The sequence below is a fragment of the Cynara cardunculus genome, unplaced genomic scaffold, assembly GCF_001531365.2.
Source record: "Cynara cardunculus var. scolymus isolate 2C unplaced genomic scaffold, CcrdV1 Un_Scaffold_2878, whole genome shotgun sequence".
Lineage (NCBI taxonomy): Eukaryota > Viridiplantae > Streptophyta > Magnoliopsida > Asterales > Asteraceae > Cynara > Cynara cardunculus.
Genome location: NW_020201257.1, coordinates 978 through 8,307, shown reverse-complemented (window position 1 = coordinate 8,307; position 7,330 = coordinate 978). Strand labels below are relative to the sequence as shown.

General features: G+C 36.6%; 1 non-coding gene across 1 annotated transcript; it reads left to right on the top strand.

The window, feature by feature from the left end:
• The first annotated feature begins 5,350 nt into the window (after window positions 1–5,350).
• On the top strand, window positions 5,351–5,457 carry LOC112503335. Its single transcript, XR_003067934.1, has one exon. It is a non-coding gene; the product is annotated as a small nucleolar RNA R71 (small nucleolar RNA).
• Window positions 5,458–7,330: the final 1,873 nt, after the last annotated feature.

Genomic DNA, 7,330 nt, shown 5'->3' with positions numbered 1-7,330 from the left:
GTTACACAAAATGGTAAAATTACTTAATTACCCTTGTCATTAACATATGAGATGTATGTGAACCTAAAGAAAAGATTGATTTTCATTGGTTGAGCTTGGTTAACAAAGTTAACACAATAATCTTGGTTAACATTTGAACCAAGCTATATATATATATATATATATATATATATATATAAACCCTTTAATATAAGTTAATTTATTAATTAAAAAAATTTGAGGTTATTAGGTTGTTTTCGCGTTCTCGTAAATTATAGGGGTTCTCGTTTGAACCTCCACCTATATATATATATTTTTTTTCTTTTTTTTTGCTTTTCTTTTTCTTGAGTTCAATAATAATAATAAAAATAAAACTTATATATACCTCTATATTTATTTACACACATATCTATATTAGTACTATATATATTTATATCTTATTTTATGTAAAAAGAAAAACTTACGTGGGGTATTTTTGGCTTTCAGGTTCATCTAGATAAATTTTAATTCTCTGGCCGTTTACCTTAAACAGACTGTTATCTTCAGGGTTCATTAGATCGACTGCTCTGTATGGGTAAACTTTGTGGATTAGAAACGGCCCTGACCACCTAGTTTTTAATTTACCTGGAAACAATTTTAATCTAGAATTGAACAATAAAGCTTGCTGTCCTGCTTTTAACTCTCGCTGTTGAATTCTTCTGTCATGCCATTGTTTCGTCTTTTCCTTGTACAACTTGGCATTTTCGTAGGACATGTTCCTATGCTCTTCCATTTCACATAACTGCAATTTCCTTTTATTTCTTGCATCATCTAGGCACATATTTAATTCCTTGATTGCCCAATAGGCCTTATGTTCAAGTTCCACCGGAAGATGACATGCTTTTCCAAAAACGAACTTGTATGGAGACATACCAATTGGAGTTTTAAATGTAGTTCTGTATGCCCATAAAGCATCATCTAGTTTAGAAAGCGCGGTCTTTTCTGCTTGGTTTAACCACCTTTTCCAAAATTCCTTTTATTTCACGGTTTGAAAGTTCTGCCAATCCATTAGTCTGCGGGTGATATGCGGTGGCAACTTTGTGGTTAATGTTGTATTTTTCAAGAATTCCGTGTAACAAATGATTCACAAAATGAGTACCCTCATCACTGATCAGTGCTTTTGGGGGTACCAAACCTTGAGAATATTTGTTTGTGGAGGAATTTAACCACGGTTTTTGCATCATTTGAAACACATGCCACTGCTTCCACCCATTTTGACACATAGTCAACGGTGACTAAAATGTATTGGCAATTATTAGATGGAGGAAATGGTCCCATGAAATCAATTCCCCAAACATCAAATAATCCAACCTCCAAAATTCCATTTAAAGGCATTTCATTTTTTTTTTTGTGAAATTGAGCCACTTCTCTGGCATTCGTCACATCTTTTGGAAAAATTATGAGCATCTTGAAAAAGTGTTGGCCAAAAGAAACCAGACTGTAATACCTTGGCTGCTGTCCTTTGTCCATCAAAAAGACCACCATATGGTGCCTTGTGACAATCTTCCAAGATTTTTGTTACCTCTATTTCCAGAATGCATCTTCTCAAAACTTGATCTGCACCAATTTTAAATAAAAGAGGGTCAACCCACAAGTAAAATTTTACATCATGCAAAAATTTCTTGAGCTTAGGCCAAGTGTACTCAGAAGGTTTAATGCCACAAGCCAAATAATTGGCTATATCAGCAAACCAAGGTGATTCCAATTGCTTTAGCATCAAAAAAAATTCATCAGAGAAAGTCTCTATGATGTCTTTCAAGTCAGTAGGATGTTTCTCTAATCTAGATAGGTGATCTGCTACTTGATTCTCTACTCTCTTTCTATCTTTTATTTCAAGATCAAACTCTTGCAACAGCATAATCCATCTTATCAGTCTGGGTTTTGCATCTTTTTTTGTGATCAAATATTTGATGGCAGGATGATCAGTATGCATAATGATTTTTGTTCCCATCAGATATGATCTAAATCTTTCCAAAGCAAAAACCACAGCCAATAATTCTTTTTCTGTTGTTGTATAGTTCATTTGAGCTTCGTTCAATGTTTTGCTTGCTTAAGATGGAACATAATTTTTTTTCTTTTCTTTGTCCCAAAACGGCTCCTACAGCCCAATCACTTGCATCACACATAATTTCAAAGGGTTTACTCCAATCTGGAGTAGCAATCACGGGTGCAGTAACTAGAGCCTTTTTTAAAGTGTGAAATGCATTTCTACATTCCGCACTAAAATCAAACTTTTGGTCATGTTGAAGTAATGAACACAAAGGTTTTGAAAAATCTTTGATAAATCTTCTGTAAAAACCAGCGTGTCCAAGAAAACTTCGTATACCCTTTACGGTGGTTGGTTCAGGCAATTTTTCAATTACTTTAAGTTTTGCCTTATCAACCTCAACTCCCCTTTTTGAAATTAAATGACCAAGAACAATACCTTATGTGACCATAAAATGACACTTTTCCCAATTTAAAACCAAATCAGTTGCTTCACACCTTTCAAGACTTTTTCAAGATTTTTTAGACACTGATCATATGATGAACCATACACAGAAAAATCATCCGTACAAATTTCCATGGAAGTTTCAAGCATGTCCAAAAATATGGACATCATACATCTTTGAAAAGTGGCGGGAGCATTACATAGACCAAATGACATTCTTCTAAAAGCAAAGGTACCATAGGGACATATAAAAGTGGTATTTTCTTGGTCTTCTGGGGATATTGTAACCTGAGTATCCGTCTAGAAAACAATAGTACTCCTTTCCAGCTAGTCTATCTAGCATTTGATCTGTAAAAGGCAAAGAAAAATGGTCCTTTTGAGTTGCCTTATTCAGTCTATGGTAGTTCATACAAATTCTCCAACCAGAAACGACTTTTGTAGGAATGAGTTCATCTTTCTCATTTGAGATGACAGTGACACCTCCCTTTTTAGGGACACACTGTATATGGCTTACTCATGAGCTGCTTGCAATTGGATAGATTATGCCAGCATCCAACCATTTTAAAATTTCTTTCTTTACAACCTCTTTCATGATTGGGTTTAATCTTCTTTGAGGTTTAATGGAAGTGAACTCTTATCTTCTAAGATTATTTTATGCTGACAAATTGAAGGAATGATACCCTTTTAGTCATAGATGGTCCATCCAATAGCCTTAGTGTGTAGTTTTAACAAGTCTACAAACTACTCTTCCTGATGTGTTTTTAGGGTGAATGAGATAATGACAGGTAATCTCCCTTCTTTTCCTAGAAATGCATACTTCAGGTGTGAGGGAAGTAACTTCAAATCTAAGTCTGGTGGTGATTCAATAGATGTGACATGGGTCTTTCCACTGTCACTTTCTAATACCTCAAAAGCAAGGGTATCTTGTAACAGGGCTATCTTACTTTCCTCTCCATGTTCTATTTCCTCAAAAACTTCAGTCTTGCTTAAGTCTAACATAGATTTAACTCCTTCTTTGTGGCACAAGGACTCAATGGTTCTCAAGTTAGAACACTCATCTTTTTCATCTAGGTATTTGATGGATTTGAAAACATTAAAAGTGACATGCTGATCATTCACTCTCATAGTCAATTCTCCTTTTTGAACATCAATCAAAGTCCTACCGGTTGCTAATAATGGTCTTCCTAGGATGATTGGTATCTCTTTATCAACTTCAAAATCAAGAATGATGAAGTCCGCAGGAAAAATGAATTTATCCACTTGGACTAATACATCCTCAATTTTTCCTTTTGGGTGAGCTATGGATTTATCTGCTAACTGTGGTTGGTCTAGCCTCACCTATGCCTAAGGTATTGAATACTGACAAGGGCATGAGGTTAATGCTGGCATCTACATCACATAAAGTTTTTCCAATTTCCTTCCCACCTATTGAACAGGGAATTGTGAAACTCCTGGGATCTTTGAGTTTAGGGGGAATTTTATTGGAAAGGAGGGCGCTACAACCTTCTGTTAGGGACATAGTCTCAAACTCGTTTAGTTTCTTCTTCTTGCTCAAAATGTCCTTGAGGAATTTTGCATAACTTGGCATTTGTTCAATAGCTTCAACCAATGGGATGTTGATATGTAGCTGTTTGAACACATCAAGGAACTTTTTGAACTGCAACTCCTCTTTCTGATTCCTCAACCTTTGTGTAAAAAGTATATAAGGAGGAATAGGGGCTATGAATGGTTTCTTAGAGGACTGACTAGGGGGTGCCTGGATGATGATAGGTTCATAATGAGGGATTGGTGACTCAACATTCTTGTTACTTTGAGAAGAAGATGCTCCAATATCATTCTGGAATGATACCTTCTTTTTGCCTTCATTTGGAAATAACAAGGGGAAATCTACTTTCTCAGGAAGTGGTCCTATATTCTATTGATTTTTCATTATCTTTCAAGGTGGTTGTGACAATATTTGAATTAGATGTCGTGACATCCATCTCAATTGGGTCCTGGGGTTCAACAGACTTTTTCATAGGTTCACTCTCTATGAGGTTCTTTCCACTCCTTAAAGTTACTACCTTCACATGCTCTTTTATGATTGACTTTGGGATCTCTGTATCACTAGGAAGAGTACCCGCAGGTCTATTTCTTACCTCAAGTGCAAGTTGACTAATCTGTGTTTCTAGAGATCTTATGGCAATATTCTGATGGTTTATGGTTGTGTTGGTTTGGTTTATGAATCCTTTCAGAGTTGCTTCCAAAGAAGTAGAAGATTCGGCTTGTTGGTTAGACTTGTTTTGGAAAGATGACTGATTTGTTTGTTGATGAAAAGTATTTTGGTGATGGTTTGGAGCTTGACCCTAATGTTGGTGTTGAGGTTGATGTGGTTGGAATTGTGAAGTCCCTTGGGGTTTGTTCATTGGTGGGTTTAGTGCAGGACTGTGCTATGAAAAATTTGGGTGTTGTCTCCACCCAAGATTGTATGTTTGAGAAAATGATCCTGATCTATTTTTATTCCCCACATAGTCGACTGATTCAGAGTGTGATGGACAATGTTCAAAGGGATGTCCTCCTCCACAATACACACATTGTACTGACTCAACAGTTGGAGCATGTGCGGTGGCTATAGACTGTGCTGCCTGACCATTTGTTAAATTTTTAATCAAATTGGTCATTGCAGTCATCTGAGCTGTCAATGCTGTAAAAGCATCTATGTCATGAACTCCCACTGTTTGGCGTGGTACTAGTGCACGTGGATCTGCCCAATGTCCATTATTGTTAGAAATCTTTTCAAGGATATCATATCCATCATTATAGGTACTAGCCGTGAAAGCTCCTCCTGATGTAGCATCAAGCATTTGTTTTGCAGTGAGATTCAACCCGTTGTAAAATGTCTTGAGCTGTATACAGTATGGAATGCCATGGTGAGGGTATTTTCTTAATAGCTCCTTGTACCTTTCCCAAGCATCGGGAACTACCTCATCGTCCATTTGTTTAAAAAAACAAATTTCGTTTCTGCACTTAGCATTCCGAGTGAGAGGAGAATATTTTTTTAAAAACTTTTTTGCCATGCTATTCCAAGAATCCACAGATCCTGGTTGCAAGGATTTGAACCAAGACTTTGCCCTATCCCTTAAAGAAAAAGGAAACAATGTGAGTCTTAGAGCATCGTTAGATACTCTTGGGATAAGGAAAGTGTCAGTTATTTCCATGAATGATTTTAAGTGTGAGTGTGGATCTTCATATGGCAAACCACTGAACTAACCGTTGGTTTGCAACATATTAAACCTCACTGGTTTTAACTTGAAGTGGAGAGCTTCCATTTCTGGTCTAATTATCCCTGAGTTTAATTGATCAAAAACAGAAATGACATAATCCATAATTCCTCCATCTTTTGAGTTTGCCAGTTTGATTATTTTTTCAGCGTCATTCAGTGGTTGGGGACTTGGTAGAAGTGGATTTTCAGCTATATTGGAAGAGGTTAGAGTAGATAATAATGCTCTTTGCACTCTTTGTCTTTGTCTGAAAGTTCGCTCAATATCCAGATCTAATTCAAAAATCTCCCCGTGCGGTAGCCTTGGCATACACCACACCCAAAGTCAAGTAACAAGATGGTAGAAAAATCAAATCTTTAGATTTACTAAAAAAAACTTTTGTCTTTTTCCCGGCAGCGGCGCCAAAAACTTGTTACGAGAATTATATAAAATAAATCTCTCAGACTGCTAACAAATGGAGACTAGTGCAAGTATACACTCATCAATTGATGAGTCCAGATTTCATACAAACATCGTATGATCTTTATAGATTGTGATGAACATCAAAGTAGAAAGAAGATATTCAAGAAGATGATTAGATTGAGAGGAGAGAGAATATTACATAAGCAAATCTTGATTTTCAGATTAATGACAAAGCTTAATTACAATTACAAGGTAAATCCTATTTATACTAGGAAATGTAAAGACTAAGCTATTACAAGGAAACTATACTAAGGAGAAACTTGAATACAACATTAAGCACTAACTTGAACCCAACATTCTCCCCCTTTGGATTCAAGTTTGGACTCWTGTAAASYTHGTTTTRCGCAGTCCAAGGATTTTCTCTAACCTTCTCAGAGCATTTCTATACTGAATCTTCTCCTCGAGCAAACTGATAGCGTTGACGAGCAAATATCTTTCTTTGGAATTCATTCGTTCAGATCCAGTAGCCTTTTCGTCCATCACCCTCTTCGAGTCCAGCGCCCTTCTTACAAGCTGAATCGTACCGTCAGAATACTTGTTTAACTCACTGAATCGCATGAGCTTTTTAACTTGAAGTTGAGCATAGTAGATGACCCCGAACTCTGGATTTTCAAGAACCATGTAAACTGGATAGCCGTCAATGTCTTCAAGATCTTGGTTTGGTCTTTTGAGGTTGATAATGTGTTGATTGTCTTCAAGACCCATTTGTACATCTATGACCATTGCCAGCTTTACATGACATCGAATGAATCTTTTGATAGCCTCCAGAGCTACCAGTTCTCCTTCCTTTCTTATTGTCATATTTTTGAGTTCGAAGAATATGTATTCAAGGTCATCCAAATACAAGTTCGAGAAGTCAGCTTCACTAAACCTCCAAATATGGCCATCCTGTCTGGTAATTGTGAAGACAGGATACCAAATTCTCAAAAGCTTCTGAGCATCTATCTGTTTTATCGTTACAATTCGGTGCTTGGTATGGACTTCACTAACTGGTTGGCACTTGGCTTTTAGAAGGTGACGATATTCAATTCGAAAATCTTTTGGCTTCTTATGGATTCCTAGAACTCTKTCAGCACAAAGCAGTTTTCTGTGACGAACGAAAATCCCAAAGTAGATATCTTCTAAATATGGCTCTCGGATTCTATCGCGATCATAACCA